We start from the raw sequence: 16,788 nt of genomic DNA on the forward strand, positions 1-16,788 counted from the left end.
GAAATTAAAGCCACCTATACTCATATGAAATAATGCTCTAAATCACTATTAATTAGACAAATGTAAATCAAAACAGCTCTGAGATGTAATAAAGTGCCATGGAAAGATAGACTAAAAAATAATTGGAAACTAAATAATTTAATCCTAAAAAATGATTGGGTCAAACAATGAATCATAGAAACAATCAAAAATTTCATTCAAGAGAATGACAATAATGAGACAACATACCAAAACTTATGGGATGCAGCCAAAGCAGTTCTTAAGGGAAGTTTTATATCTCTAAATGCTTACATAAATAAAATAGAAAAAGAGGAGATCAATGAATTGGGCATACAACTAAAAAAACTAGAAAAAGAACAAATTAAAAACCCTCAGTTAAACACCAAATTAGAAATATTGAAAACCAAAGGAAAAATTAACAAAATTGAAATTAAGAAAACTATTGAACTAATAAATAAAACTAAGTGTTGGTTTTATGAAAAAAAATAAAATAGATAAACCTTTGGTTAATCTAATTTAAAAAAAAGAAAGAAGAAAACCAAATTACTAGTATCAAGAATGAAAACGGTGAAGCTACCACAAGGAAGAGGAAATTAAAGCAATAATTAGGAATTATTTTGCCCAATTATATGCCAACAAATTTGACAATCTCAGTGAAATGGATACATATTTACAAAACTATAAATTGCCCAGATTAACAGAAGAGGAAGCAAAATACTTAAATAATGCCATCTCAGAAAAAGAAATTGAATAAGCCATTGATGAACTCCCTAGGAAAAAATCTCCAGGGCCAGATGGATTTACATGCGAATTCTAACAAACATTTAAAGAACAATTAATTCCAATACAGTATAGACTATCTGGGAAAATAGGTGAAGAAGGAGCCTTACCAAATTGCTTTTATGATATGAATATGGTGCTGATACCTAAACCAGGAAGAGTCAAAACAGAGAAAGAAAATTGTAGACCAATTTCCCTAATGAATATAGATGCAAAAATTTTAAACAAATATTAGCAAATAGATTACAGCAACTTATCACAAGAATAATACACTATGACCAGGTAGGATTTATACCAGGAATGCAGGGCTGGTTCAATATTAGAAAAACTATGAGTATAATTGATCATATCAACACCAAAACTAACAGAAACCACATGATCATCTCAATAGATGCATAAAAAGCTTTTGACAAAATCCAATACCCATTCCTATTAAAAACAATAGACAGCATAGAAGTAAATGGAGTCTGCCTTAAAATAATAAGTAGCATCTACCTAAAAACCTTCAGCAAGCATAATATGTAAAGGTGACAAGCTAGAAGCATTTCCAGTAAGATCAGGGGTGAAATAAGGATGTCCATTGTCACCATTATTATTCAATATCATACTGGAAATGTTAGCTGTAGCAATAAGAGAAGAAAAACAAATCGAAGGTATTAGAATAGGCAAAGAAGAAACAAAGCTATCATTCTTTGCAGATGACATGATGATATACTTAGAGAATCAAGAAATAAACAACTTTAGCAAAGTTGCGGGCTATAAAATGAACCCACATAAATCATCGGCATTTCTGTATATTACCAACAAAGCCTAACAGCAAGAGATAGAAAGAGAAATTACATTTAAACTTACTGTAGACATTTTAAAATATTTGGGAGTCTACCTCCTGAAACAAACCCAGGAACTCTATGAACACAATTACAAAACACTTCTCATGCAAATAAAGTCAGATCTAAATAATTGGAAAAACATCAGTTGCTCATGGGTAGGTTGAGCTAATATAGTAAAAATGACAATTCTACCAAAGTTAATTTACTTATTCAGTGCCATACAAATCAAACTACCCAAAAAAACTATTTTATAGAATTAGAAAAAATAATAACAAGATTCATTTGAAAGAACAAAAGTTCCAGATTATCAAGGAAATTAATGAAAAGAAATGTAGGGGAAGGTGGCCTAGCCATTCCAGATCTTCATTTGTATTATAAAGCAGCAATCATCAAAACTGCTTGATACTGGCTAAGAAATAGAGTTGTGGATCAGTGTAATAGGTTAAGTATGCATGACACAGTAGTCAATAACTATAGTAATCTATTATTTGATAAACCTAAAGACCCCAGCTTGTGGGGTAACAACCCACTCCTTGAAAAAAAAACTGCTAGGAAAACTGGAAAAGAGTTTGGCAGAAACTAGGCATAGACCAAAATCTCACACCATATCCCAAAATAAAGTTAAAATGGATGCATGATTTAGATATCAAGGCTGATACTGTAAGCAAACTGGGAGAGCAAGAAATAGTTTACCTATCAGATCTATGGAGAACAGAAGAATTCATGACCAAATAGGAGATAGAGAACATTACAAAAAGCAAAATGGATAATTTTGATTACATTAAATTGAAAAGGTTTTGCACGAACAAAGCCAATGCAACTAAGATTAGAAGAAAGGTAGAAAACTGGGAAAGAATTTTCACAACCAGTCTCTCTGGATCTCTTTTCTAAAATATATAGAGAATTAAGTCAAATTTATAAGAATACAAGCCATTCCCCAATTGATAAATGGTCAAAGGATATCAACAGACAGTTCTCAGATGAAGAAATTAAAGCCATCTATATTCAAATGAAAAAATGCTCTAAATCATGATTGATTAGAGAAATGCAAATCAAAACGACTCTAAGGCACCACATCACACCTATCAGATTGGCCAACATGACAAAACAGGAAAATGATAAATGTTGGAGAAGGTGTGGGAAAATCGGGAACACTAATGAATTGTTGGTAGAGTTGTGAAATGATTCAACCATTTTGGAGAGCAATTTGTAACTATGCCCAAAGAGGCATAAAAATGTGCATACCCTTTGACTCAACAATAGTACTTCTAGGGCTATATCCCAAAGAGATCATACAAAAGGGAAAAAGACCCACATGTACAAAAATATTCATAGCAGCTCTTTTTGTGGTGGCAAAGAATTGGAAATTGAGAGGATACCCCTCAATTGGGGAATGGCTGAGCAAGTTGTGGTATATGAATGTGATGGAATACTATTGTGCTATAAGAAATGATGAACAGGCTGACTTCACAAAAACCTGGAAAGACTTGTATGATCTGATGCTGAGTGAAGTGAGCAGAACCAAGAGAACTTTGTACACAATAACAGCCACATTGTGTGTTGACTAATAGTGATAAGCTTAACTCTTCCCAGCAATACAAGGATCTAAGACATCTCCAGAAGCCTAGTCATGGAAAATGTTATCCATATCCAAAGAAAGAACTATGGAAGTTGAATTGCTATTTTTTTTTCTCTTCTGTTGAGTTTTGTTTCCTCTTTCTGATGGTTCCTCCTATTGGTTTTAATTTTTACTTACAACATCACCAATGTGAAAATAAGTTTAGTAGGAATGTAAATGTATAACCTCTATCAGATTGTGTGCCATTTTGGGGAGGGTGGTGAGGAGGAAAGGGAAGAAAAAATTTTAAACTCAAAAGCATATGTAAGTGATTATTGATAAATCAAAATAAATTAAAAAAAAACAGCTCTGAGATACTCCATCACACCTATCAGATTGACCAACATGACAAAACAGGAAAATAATAAATGTTGGAGAAGATGTGGAAAAATTGGAACACCAATGCCTTGTTGGAGTTGTGAAATGATCCAACCATTTTGGAGAGCAATTTGGAGAGCCCAAAGGGCTATAAAAGTGTGCATACCCTTTGATCCAGCAATAGCACTTCTAGGGCTGTATCCCAAAGAGATCATACAAATGGGAAAAAGACCCACATGTACAAAAATATTTATAGCAGCTCTTTTTGTGGTGGTAAAAAATTGGAAACTGAGTATGCCCATCAATTTCAGAATGGCTAAACAAGTTGTGGCTTATCTGAGGATGCGGGGAGGTGAGAATTTCAGATATTCATATAAAGAGTCTAAACAAGGCCACAGGATTTAGACCTTTTTTTAATTTTGTCCTGGTTCCACATTTAAAGGCTCATTCTTCCAGAGTTGTCTAAGAAGGGAGTAGAGGAAGATATTATAACTTAAAAACAGGTAAGAAACAAGTAAAAAAATGCCAACTAAATTCTGCAAAACCAGTGAAATGATAAACAATAAACACCATTTGTGTTGATAAAATAAGAAATGTTAAAACACTAATTAAAAAGAATCAACTAAAGTGATTGTTATAAAGGGAAATTAAAACCAAATTGCAAATATTAAAGCAAACTATAAAGGAAAGATTGCAATTAATGAAAAGTAAAGAAATGAATTAACATTTTCTCTTAACACCTTTTAAAAATTTTTTAATATATCATATAACCCTTTGTAACCAATTATTTTATATAGTTTGGCATTGAATAAACAAGATCTTGAAACACTGTTTACATCTTCCCCATGAAACCATACTTTGTCACATTAGATATTAAGCATACCTTTGATGAACTTTTTTTAAGTCTAGCTTTGGAAAAAGCCCAAAGATTTTCTTCTTAAAATAGATTTGATTCATTATCTTTTGTTTTTATATTATTTATATTGCCCTTTATATCCTTCCTGATCTCCACTCCCAGAGAGCTATTCTTTATAACAAAGAATTAAAAAAAGAGAAAGAAAAAATAGGAAGAGAAAATTTAAACAAAACTCATCAATACATTGACAAATGACATTATCTGCAATATTTTGCACCTGGAACCGTCCCGTCCCCTTAAAAGAAGTGGATATGTCTTCTTACATCTCTTTTTTGAAGCCAAACTTGTTGTTTGTAATTTCACAACATTAATTTTTAATTGTCTTGTAATTATTATTCAATTTCCTTTGGATTGCTGTAATTATTGTGTAGTTTTGTTTTCTTGCCTCTCCTTACTGTATTTTGCATTATTTCATGTAAGTCTTTTCATGTTTCTCTGTATACATCATAGCTGTCATTTCTTACAGCACAATACCATTCCATTAAATACTAACCCTTATACAATATCTTCTGGAAAATGAAGAGGAGAAATATTTGATCCCTAAACATTTTCCAGTTGCAAGACTTGATTGTGTATCTTACTTTTCACAGTGTTGTAGAATAAGTTGGTGTGAAACACTGCCCACTACTGAATGTGTATGGAGTTGGGCTAGTACTGTCCATAATTGGGAAGCTGATTTTAAATTTGGTACCTAACTCAACCTGTGTGCAAAGTTTAAGTTATGATAATATCAGTGGCATTCACTGAAAATAGGGTTCACTTCCCAAAGAACCTAAATGTCATTTTGCCCAATGTAAAGAAAATAAGAATAAGAAATTTTAAACATAAACACTTCTAGATTTCTAGGATATTCACAATATTTAAGTAGGTAAGAAAACTTTAAGAATACAAATTCCTTATTTGATGTTTTTCTGCTATATTTATGGCAGGAATCAGAGTGAGAATTTTCCATCTATACTTCAGTTCTAAGCTTTCAATTATGTTTATATTGTATGTATAAATTATGTATGTATATTCCTATATTAAGTGTACATTATTTTTAACTTTTGTTTCATTTCAATAATCAAGCACTTATTTTTCTTCTTCTCCTCACCTCCTCTCTCATTTTGAAAACAAGAAAAACAAAATTGAAACTATGTATGTATGTATGTATGTGTTTATTTGAAGAATAAGTGCTCTCATAGGACTTAAAGGTAACTCTCATTTCTCATAGCTATCCTGTAGTGAAGCAGAAAATGTAAATGTAATTATCCTCCTTTTACAGATGAAGAAACTGAGGCTCAAACAGCTTAAGTGATTTCTCCAAAGAATCTGTGATATCATCAATATTGGGTGGCACGGGGGAACGTTCTTCAGCAACACAGATGCATCACAATCCCTCCATGCCTCAGTGGATCTTAAAAAGTTGCTGTGGCTGGAAGAAAAATTCATCACTTGTTGGCCAGTCTTCTAGCAATGTGTTTCTCCATTTAGTGAGACTGGACCCATACTCAATGCCTTTCCATTTTGATAGGAAAGCTTGTGTTCCCCTGGCATGGCCCAGGTCACTCCATGCCATTAGACAACAAGATTTTAGTGGAGAATACATCTGAAAATGTATTACATGTTATAGATAGATAGATAGATAGATAGATAGGTAGATAGGTAGATAGATAGATAGATAGATACAAACTGTGGAGGATTAAGTATTGTATCTTATTCAATCATCTAAAAAATTCCTATCATGTACAAATCAATCATGCCTTTATGTCATTTATTGTAAAATTAAAGCATGAAAGGTGTGTATAAATATACATATACATATTTATATACATATATATGTATTAAATACATTTTTACACATACATATATGTGTGTGCATATATACATATACACATAGTCTATCAGGAAAGTTTACACATATACCTTTTCCCCATTTTTGAAAGATTTATAAAGACTTTCTTTTCTTCTTGGCAATCAATGAGAGATCCTCTGTTCTTGACCTCAGTCACCCTTGCCAGCCCAAGCAGCAAGGCTATCGGGTGTATACAGTGTGTGTGTGTGTGTGTGTGTGTGTGTGTGTGTGTGTGTGTGTGTACATGTGTTGGCAGGATATGCATGTCTGTATACATGATTTTTTTTCAAAAAATACTTCTCTCTCTCTCTCTCACTAGGACATAATGAATGAATAGTGAATAATTGACTGAGACATAATAACCCTCATAATAGATGCTAAGTGGTTTATGGAGCCAGAAGCAAATTTTATTAATAAAAAATTCATAGAATTTACCATAGAATCTACATGTGATTTGATAACTGGGTCTAATGATGATGCTAATAACTTAGATTTCTATAACATTTCACAGTTTTTGCCCAAGTTTCAGGGAAAAACCACTATCCCATAGCTTCTTCAAAGAATGCCTTGTAACTACTAATGCCAAAACTGTGCTATATTTTATTTACTTCATAGACTTAAACAATGCTTTTGCTGCCTTGGCCTAGCCTGCTCTGGAGCCCCCTTGGCTATTTTTACTTTGAGATGCTACAGGTGCCAGGCAGCCCTAGAGATGGCAGTAGTGGGTTAGGGGGATGTGTGCAGGCTCCATTCAGCCTCACTCCTGAGCCTGAAGCTATAAATAGTTGGGAAGGCTGGTATTGAGAGAGCAAGGGAGAAACAGGCCAGCAAAATCCGTAAGACAAGAAGACTTTGGCACCTTCAGACCTATTCTTGCCCAGTTCCCAGTTCCCAGTTCCCAGTTCCCTTGCTCTTTAAGGAACTCGGGACCAGCAGGACTTGAATATTCTGTCACTTCCTAGGCCCATCTTGCTCTTCTTGGTTATATTTAGCTTTGGACTTTTCAGATGATAAGTTTATAGAGCAGGGCAGACTATTGATCTGTTCTGCATATCCTTGGCCTAGCCTGGTCTGCTATACCCACTCATCAGGGCAACTTTAAAAAGGAATCTTTCTAAAAGTTCGTGAAGCAAACTAAGAAGAAGTTCAGTATAAAGACTTGCATAGTCCCATAGTGATATTTTATACAATAAGATTGCATTTTTTTCTAATAATACTATCAAAATTATTAGGTAGGAATGGATAAATATATACGGTCTTTCTTCCCACTCATTTTTTTTGTTCTTTTAGCTCTCTTCGATCTAGAACTCAAGGCATTCTAGGAGGGGGGAGGAGGGAAGAAAGTAGAGATATCTGTCAAATACATGAAGGCAGTCCCAGAACATACACCAGTACTCATAAACTGTGTACTGTTAACAGATCATGGGTTTGGGGATCTCAGAATTTCCATGTCTATGGAAGCTTCCCAAGCCAACATTTCCTTTCAAATCTTCTCTCTATCCCTTATGAAAGAAAGCTGGCAAAACCCAGGGGATTTCCATTTGAAACATTGAACAATTGGAATAAATAAACTTGACATCCTTGCAGAGTGAGCTGGCAGCACTGGCTGAACTCAGAAAAACAGAGGGCTCACAACTGGTTATCAAAAGAAAAGACGGTCTATAAATCCCACAAAAATGGAAAAAGCCTCTTTTTTAGGATATAAAGTACAGTAGTAAGAAAGAGAGCAAGAGCAAGAAAAATAAGCAGCTTGTCTGTCAGTTTTCTGCTGTTATATTTTGTGATGAACTTTCATCCAAACTGGGTAGTTCCTGACATAGACTTAAACTCTACATTCACATGCAAGATAGTTTAAGAAGCATTTGCTAAAATTAACATGGCTTTCTCACTCTGGCAAACCTGCTGGGACATCATTCTGCTGATGTCCCTCAAGGTTCTGAGATGGGGTTGGAAGTCTGTGCCAGGGTGCCCTTAGTAGTTTTTCTCTGTTTCATGTCACCTCCTTAAAGAAGTTCCACTTTTCCTAAATTGCCAATTGCAATTTCACAAGCAAGATTTGTTTTCCTCCATGCAGTCTGATTGTGGAACATCTGCTTTTTGTGATTCTCAAGTTCCTTGAGCAAAGCTTGTTTCCCAGATTCTTAATCCTGTTCTTTAGTCATATGCTCAAGCTCCTGTATTCTGAGCTGTGAGTGATCAAACTTCTCCTTCACTTTGGCATTTAGTTCTATATGTGTGTCTAATGGTTCTGAACAATCCCAGATATCCAGGGTAAATGCTTTAACCTCCAAGTAAAATATGATAATCTCTTGGTTACATGTTAGGATGTAGACATCCAAGGTAGTTTCCATATTGAGGACTGGCTGAAAGGAATTAACTTTAAATAATTTTGTCTACTTACATACTAAAAAACTAACAAATAAAACTGCCAAATTTTGGGAAAACATAAAGTATACAAATTAACAGAAAAAATAGATAATTTAAATAATAAAGATTTAAAAATTGAATAGATCATAAATGAAATCTTAAAGAAATATTTTAAACTATCTGATGCATTTAAAAGTAAATTTTAACATTAAAATTTCTAATATTCATAAAGAGTTTATGAAATTAGAAAAATAGAGGAAATTACTAAATTCCTTTGAGGGAATAGATATGGACTTGATGTCAGAAAAAGGAAGAAATACATATTTGGCTATACTAATGTGTTAAAGAGATGAGTCGTTTGTATTTATTCCAAGAACATAGATTTTGTTCAATACTAAGAACATTATAAACATATTATACTATATTAATAAATAAAACAATGACAATCTCTTGGTTACATGTTAGGATGTGGACATCCAAGGTAGTTGCCATATTGGGGACAGGCTATATAAAGTAGCATAATTGTATCAAAATATAAAATGTATTTGATAAAATATAGCATTTTGGTTAAAAGGAAGCAAATTGATTTTATATAATATTCTAAATTGTGTACATAAAACCAAAAATAAAATCTTTATGAAGAAACACTTGATGCTTTTCAAATAAGAATGAAGTAAATCAAGGTTACCTATTTTTCTCTGGGTATTATTGCATATGTTTCTAAAAATGCTACCTATATTAGTTAAACAGTAAAAGGAAATTGAATGAATATGCATAAGCAAATAAGAAACAGTTATCATTTCTTTTCTGCAGATAAAATGTTTTTCTTTACTTAGGAAATTCTAGAGATTCAACTAAAATTAATAAATGAATTCAACTAAAATAAATAAAATTGGTGATTTCCACAAAATATCAGGATAAATCCAAACAAATAATCAGCCTTTCTGTATATTGTGACAAAAACCTTCAGGAAAAAAAGATAGGAAAAAATATTCTATTTGAAGGAACTATAGAATGTATAAAATAGTTGATAGCTGACCTACAAAGACAAACCAAGGAATTATATGAATACAACTAGAAGAACAAGTTAAAGAAAGACATACTTAAATGATTGGTGACACTAATGGTGTCTCCCACTAATGATCACTAATGGTGGGCAATGATAATATAATAAAAAAGACAGTACTATCTAAATTAACTTACATCTTCAATGCTATACCAGTCACACTACCAACTTTATACAACTAGAAAAAATGATATAAAATCATTTGGAGGAATAGAAATCAAGAATCTCAAAGGAAATAATAAATAAAATGGAAAGAAGGGAGACATACAAATATGAGATAAAGAAAAACATTAATAGATCAGGGAAACAGATTAAGTATGCAAGATCCAGAACTAAATCCAAAATCTTTGATAAAGTCAAGGTTCACAACTCCTGGAGTAAGGGATCACCATTCATCAAAAACTTCTGGGAAAACTGTATAGTAATTTGGCAGAAATTAGGCTTAGATAGAACAACATCTTGTATCATATGCCATAATAAGATACAAATGGACACATGACCTAGATGTAAAAATTCATATTTTAAACAAATTAAAGAAGTGGATCAGAACATATCTTTTGCAAATTATATAGAAAAGTTATTGACCAATCAAAGAATAAAGAAATTAATAGCAGGAGGATATCGGGGAGGGGAGGATTACTGATTGCACAAAATTGAAAAGCAATCAAAATCAATAAAGTTAAAATTAAAAAGGAAATGATTAACTGGGTGAAAATTGCAGCAAATTTCTATAATAAAATTATTTTACTTAAGATATATAGGGACTTGATACAGACAGATTGTGTATCAATGGTTTTAGCACAGTTTTTTAAGCTTTAAATTGCACTAAGTCTTTTGAACATCATGTATATGAGAACAATAGATGGCTCCCAAAAATAATTGGCCAAAATATATTGACAGGCAACTCTCATTAAAAAAAATAATGAACACTATAATCAACCATATCAAAAATAATGTGAATTGTTATTATTAACAAGGGAAATGAAAATTAAAACAACTCTTAGGCTCTATTTCATAGCTATCAGACTGACAAAGATAACCTAAAAAAAAAAGAAAGAAAATAAAAAGGAAAGATCATTGTTGCCTGTGGGAAATCAAGCACACTAATGCATGAGTGGTAAAATTGTGAGTTGGACTAACTATTCTGGAAAGCGATTTGTAACTATTGCCAAAGGTACATACTCTATACAACCTTTTCGCCAAGTAGTTCTACAATAAGACATATACATCATTTAAGGTAAAAACAGAGGGAAAAGACCTATATGTCCAATAACATTTATAGCAATTGGCACTTTCTTATTGTGGCAAAAGGAAGAGAATAAATTAATCTACCCTTATCAATTGTTTCATTTCTTTGAAGAGGTTTAAGGAAATCACTCTCCATGAAACCGACACCCATGAAATGAAGTGGAAATTCCAAGAAAATCTTAAATGAAGGGAAGAGTTGGGAAACAATGCTATACCCACTAAAAGGCAGAGGTGAAATAAAGTAAGTTGCCCATTTTCTTCAGTTAAACACTTCCAACCATGGTCACTTTTGTATTAATCTGTAATCAGCTTCTCAGCTCAGAGATGTTAAAATTACTTTTCTATACCTCTGTCTTATTTTGTTGGCATTAAGAATCTCTCCTGAATGTAGTTCCCTCCCACCCCCCCTTTTTTTTAATTTCCTTTCCTTGAAATTGAAATCATTTAAGGGACTTTGACACTTTAAGGTCACTGACTAATCTTTTGAACAGAAGGTATGCAAAGGTAGCCAATTCTACTATATAACAGACTCTCCATGCTTTGAGGCATCATTTTCAAGGGGACAAAGTGCAGGAAAGCCAAGAATGCTTAAAGACATAATTAATATGTGTGGAGGGGATAGCAGGAGGCTAGAAATTAGAAAAAAAACATTGAAGGAAAAATAACTTTCATATACACAAAAGAAAGAACTTAAAGGAAAGACAGAAAATACATCCTTCCTTTAGGTCTTTTTCGTCTTTGTATTCACTGTTTCAGGCCTGTTGGTGGAAGATTGATACAGTTATTAATTCTCCATGCAGAAACATAAATGGTGGCCTTGGCCCTGGATAATTCAAATGTCTGACTCCAGTTTTTCCCAGTGGATTGATGTATAGATACCCACTGCTATTTTACTACCATGAACCCATTTAAGGGACACTATGTAGTTCTGGAAAGTCTCATTGTGACCCATACACATAATAGCCTACAACAGTTCATTAATTTTATTTCCTATTACTTCTTTTTATTCCTTTTAAAAAATTCATAAGTGAGAGATTAAAATGGAAAAGTAAAGATGACAAAAAGTAATCATGTTAGAGATACTCTTTGGAATTGTCATAGAGTAATGGCTTCTTTTTTCATATTTGATTTGCTACACCAAACAGAAATAAAGAAGATCCTTTTGCAGATTTAACTGATATTCAGGAGCTACATGCTTGTCTGTGTGTTTAGCTACTTCTCAATCATATCTGACTCTTTGTAACCCCATTTTGGGTTTTATTAGCAAAGGTATTGGAGTGATTTGCTATTTCCTTCTCCAGTTCATTTTACAGATGAGGAAACTGAGGCAAACAGGGATTATGTGACTTGACCAGGGTTACATAGCTAGTAAGTGTCTAAGACCAAATTTGAATTTAGGAGGAGGACTACATTCCTACCTTCTCTCAAATGATCTGTCATATCTCAATTCTGAAAATTCCTATTGGTAGTATTAGAAGTAGGTAGGTAGGTAGGTAGGTAGAATATTATATCTACTATCTATAATATAACATATTACATGACATATACTGTGATGAAAAATAGTACTATATATTACATATTTATGGTATGTACTTTCATTGTGGTTCTATTATTATATTCTATATAATATTACTATTGTGAGTAGTAATATGTAGGTATGTATGAATATGCTTATATATTTATACATCTACATATATATATGTGCATATTTTTTTCTTCACCCTATAAATCATTACCTTCTAGTATCTGCCTGATAGAAAGGAAAAATATGAAGGGGTGCAAAAACATACACATATATGAAAGATAGGCAAATGTTTGGGGCTCAACGTGCAGTTAATTACAATAATGGACTTATAAAAAATTATTTAAAAAAATAAGTCCACCAATCTCTTCTAGTAGAATGTCAGATGTCTGCAGGCAAGAACTCTACCTTTTTTTTGTTGTTGTTGTCTTGTATGCAAAATGCCCAGCATGGTACTTTGTATGTGGTAGGTAGGATGGCTTACCTACCTCCCTACACAGCAAAATACAAGGAACATAGTTTTAAAATGCCATGGGGTACAAATTTCAAACCTTGTTTGCAATATTCAGATGCTTTATTCAGACTCTGGGCTAATTTTTTTTACTTTTCTGGGCCTTCTCTTCTTCACTTATAAAATACAAGAGTTGGACTAGATGATGTATAAGTTTCCTTCCTAAGAATAATTTCTAAATCATATCTTCTGTACTTTGGCTTTCCTTCTCCTACCAGAACTCAGAATCTCAACCATGAGACCATGGGTTATGATCATTGAAATTTCACTTTATCTTGTCCAAAACTCAGCCATCATGCCACTTACCCTGCTGCTACACATATATCCTCAACCCCACCACCATTACCTTCTAACTCTAGGTCTCCCACGTGTGTAGTCTTTCCTTATTAGAATATAACTTCTGTCAGAGCAAAGCCTATCTTCCTTTCTTGTATTTCTTTCCTTGTGCTTAACATAGAACTCATCACATAATAAGTGCTTAATAAATGCTTGATTCATTCATTCTAGGTCTAATATTCTCTTGTCTGGATCTTTTTAAAAAATCACATGACTTTTGTGATATCTATATCTATATATATTTGACTAGGTAATGGGGTTAAGTGACTTGCCCAAGGTTACACACTAGTAAGTGTTATGTGTCTGAGGCCAGAATCCAGGGCCAGTGCTGTATCTACTGGCCACCTAGCTACCCCATGATCTATATAATTTTGAGAAAATTAGCAAATTTTATTTTCTTTTTTGAAGTATGCTTAGGTACTCACTGTATCTATAAATCAATATTAAAAAGGATTGGTGGTAGAATAAGATAAAGTAGTGTAGCCTGCTTTTTCTATACAACTATTCCATCAAAGGTCACAGAAAGAATCAGACTGAGGAGTGGAAATCCAAAGAAAAAGCATAGCAAATCAGGTTTTCAACCCAGGTAGCAGGAAGTACAGCGACCTAGCAGCTGACCCCCAGAGATTAGTTGTAGATCAAGTTTGGACTAAGGCAGAGAATCGTGACTAGATGCCCAGCTGATGTGTGTCTGTGTTCTAAGGCAAGGAGTGGTCACAGATCTCACAGGCACTAAATCTTTCCCTATATATCTTAGAAGGGGAGGGAACAGAAAAGCAGTTGATAGTTATTTTGTTCTGACCCCTGATTTGGGTTGCATGTGAAGCATGGAATAAAGAGAGCATCTACAGCCAGGCAAGGGGTTGGCCTATACCTATGTTCTGCTACAAGGAGTGCTTCTGGATACAGCTCATATCTGAACTGAGACTGAATACTGATGAAGCAGCAGGAGTAGGAGTGAGAAATAATGATTTAGCACTATGTCTGAAGTTGGTTCACATAAATAGACAGGTCTGAGGACTGTAGCTGAGTAACCAGCACAAACAATTTAAACAAAGCTGCTCTGAACATACAAGGCCTTCAAATTAGCTTATAGGAACTGGACCCATTTCTAGTCTACTGGAGCTCTAACCATGGGAAACCTACATTTGTGTTGGTCAGACTCAAAGTGAGTCAGAACCTTGCTGAGTTTAGACCAGATGGGCAGAAATCAGACTTTACCAAGGACTACTTTGGATATCCTGAAAAAATGCAGGTAAGTATCCAACCTGAGCTACCTATGAGATCCTTGAAAAGATGGCATTTCATATCCAGAGAAAGCAAAAGCACTACCCTAGAATATAAAAATACAAGTAAGAACATGGACTATGTAAGAAAGAAGAAAATAGAAAGTTATGTTTCTACAAATTACAATAGGCCAGAAAATGCACAAAATCCTTGCAAATAAATGAACTTTTTTAAATGACAATGACTTGAGATCTAACTCAACCAAAAGAGAATGCATACTCTCACTAAAGGGAAATTCCCCCAAATCTCTAGAGAAGCAAGCTGGAAATCAGGTTAGCCACTTATTTCAATTACATATTCCATACATGATTCCAAAGCCTCCCTGCCTCCACCTTCTCTTCCAGAAAGTCTGGAACCTCAAAGTCCACTTACAAACCAAGAATGAAGATTTCTTTCTCTTCTCCAAAATTTTTGAAGGCACTCCACCCCTCATTCATCTATTAAGAACTCAAATATAATTCTTCTCATCATCTCATCAATTATGAAGGCCTTACACAAAATGATCCAGAACTAAAACTGAGTTACCTATATCTCTTGCTATTTTGAAATTATGTAACTGGCTTCTTTAGCCACCTTTGCATAAATTAGCATATAGTTATAATCACTGAGTGACTCAAACCCTAATTCATTCATATTGAATATAGAACACCAAAGATTAGGGGAAAAAATGATGATGTGAACTAACTGAACATCGATGTAAGAAATGAAGTCAATAATTCAAAATTTTCTTTTTCTTTTAAATCATCTTTTTTTTTTCCTCCTTGGATAAAAATACAAAATTTTTGTGCTCTATTTATTTTATTTAAAGCCAATCAATAAAAGCTCTGTATTTGTAAGTCTGCATATAGCCCTTAGATGACATCTTTGCATTTATTCTTGTTGATATTTTTCCAAATATAACTTCAATAATCTGTCCTGTTTTTCTTTACATGCCTTCAAGGCCACTTATATTACTAAGTGGGTACTGGTTGAATGGTCTCCAAATAATCTCATGCAAACCGAAGTTTCATATCTAGTAATGTATATGTATCAGTAGGCATATATGAATGTATTTCCATCAAAGCATAGCCAACAAAGGTCAAATCCTATCTCATACTTGAATGTACTCTCTGGAATGCACAGGAAAATTAAGATTTTGCTTGCCTTCTACCTGACTTGCAGATGAAGTTGTAAGACATGCCAGTTTTTAACCTCTAAAACTCCGTTAATAAGCATTTTTCTTCTATTTATTTAAAAAAAAAACTATTTTCTTTTTGGTTAAAGCAAGTAAAGTTTCAGATTTTTTTTTCCTTTCAACATTCTGTTTTATTTTTTGTTGATTATATTCAATGGCCTCTTTCTTTCTTTATCTACACATTCATATTATTCATCTCTGCTCAGAGCCAATGTGATGTTTTGCTGATGAATGCCTATACAAGTATGGCAAAGGTAATAATAGCAGATTTCCTTCAAAACTCATCTCTGATCAACAAAACCTCTGTGAAGTGAAGTATTCAGCATAATACGGTTATTGTACTTAATTATTGTCTGAGATAAAAGCTAAGTTATTTGTGCAGTTCTGGTCAAATCCAATCTGTACAGTGGAGAAAAAAAAAACACACACCAAAAAAAACAAACAAACAAAAAAAAACTCCCTTCAGAGTCACAAAGCATTGCTCCAAGTCTGAACACTTACTACTTGATGACTTTGAACATGTAACTTATCTATGCCTTGGCTTCCACACCTGGAAAATCAGAGTTGGACTACATGGTTTCTAAATTTTCCTATGACTTTAAGTCTATGATCTCATAACCTGAGGTTCTTAATAAACTTTTGTTGAATTGAATAATTATGATAAGGCGAACTTGTCAATGTCTATACAAGCAAAGACACTTGGTATGCCGAACCAAATATGTGTACAATTATATACAATATCCTTAGTGTATTACATGGTTTAAATTGTCTATTTAAGCAAACCACAGTGAATAAGATATTCATTTGTTTGTTAATCTTGTAAAGTTTTTGGCTGTTTCCAAGGGAGTGGCAAAGATATAATGGAAATATAGAAATTTCAGTTTCTGATTAATATACTCTCTTACCTATACTTTGGAAAATATAATTACTCTAAATGGAGCTATCATTTAAGAAAATAAACTCTTTTGATTTGTGTTCTTT

General features: G+C 33.3%; 1 pseudogene; it reads right to left on the reverse strand.

The window, feature by feature from the left end:
- Positions 1–7,955: 7,955 nt before the first annotated feature.
- LOC114051174 lies at positions 7,956–8,647 on the reverse strand (annotated as a pseudogene).
- Between the last annotated feature and the right edge of the window lie 8,141 nt (positions 8,648–16,788).

Source organism: Vombatus ursinus, unplaced genomic scaffold, assembly GCF_900497805.2.
Source record: "Vombatus ursinus unplaced genomic scaffold, bare-nosed wombat genome assembly UNPS02014801.1, whole genome shotgun sequence".
Lineage (NCBI taxonomy): Eukaryota > Metazoa > Chordata > Mammalia > Diprotodontia > Vombatidae > Vombatus > Vombatus ursinus.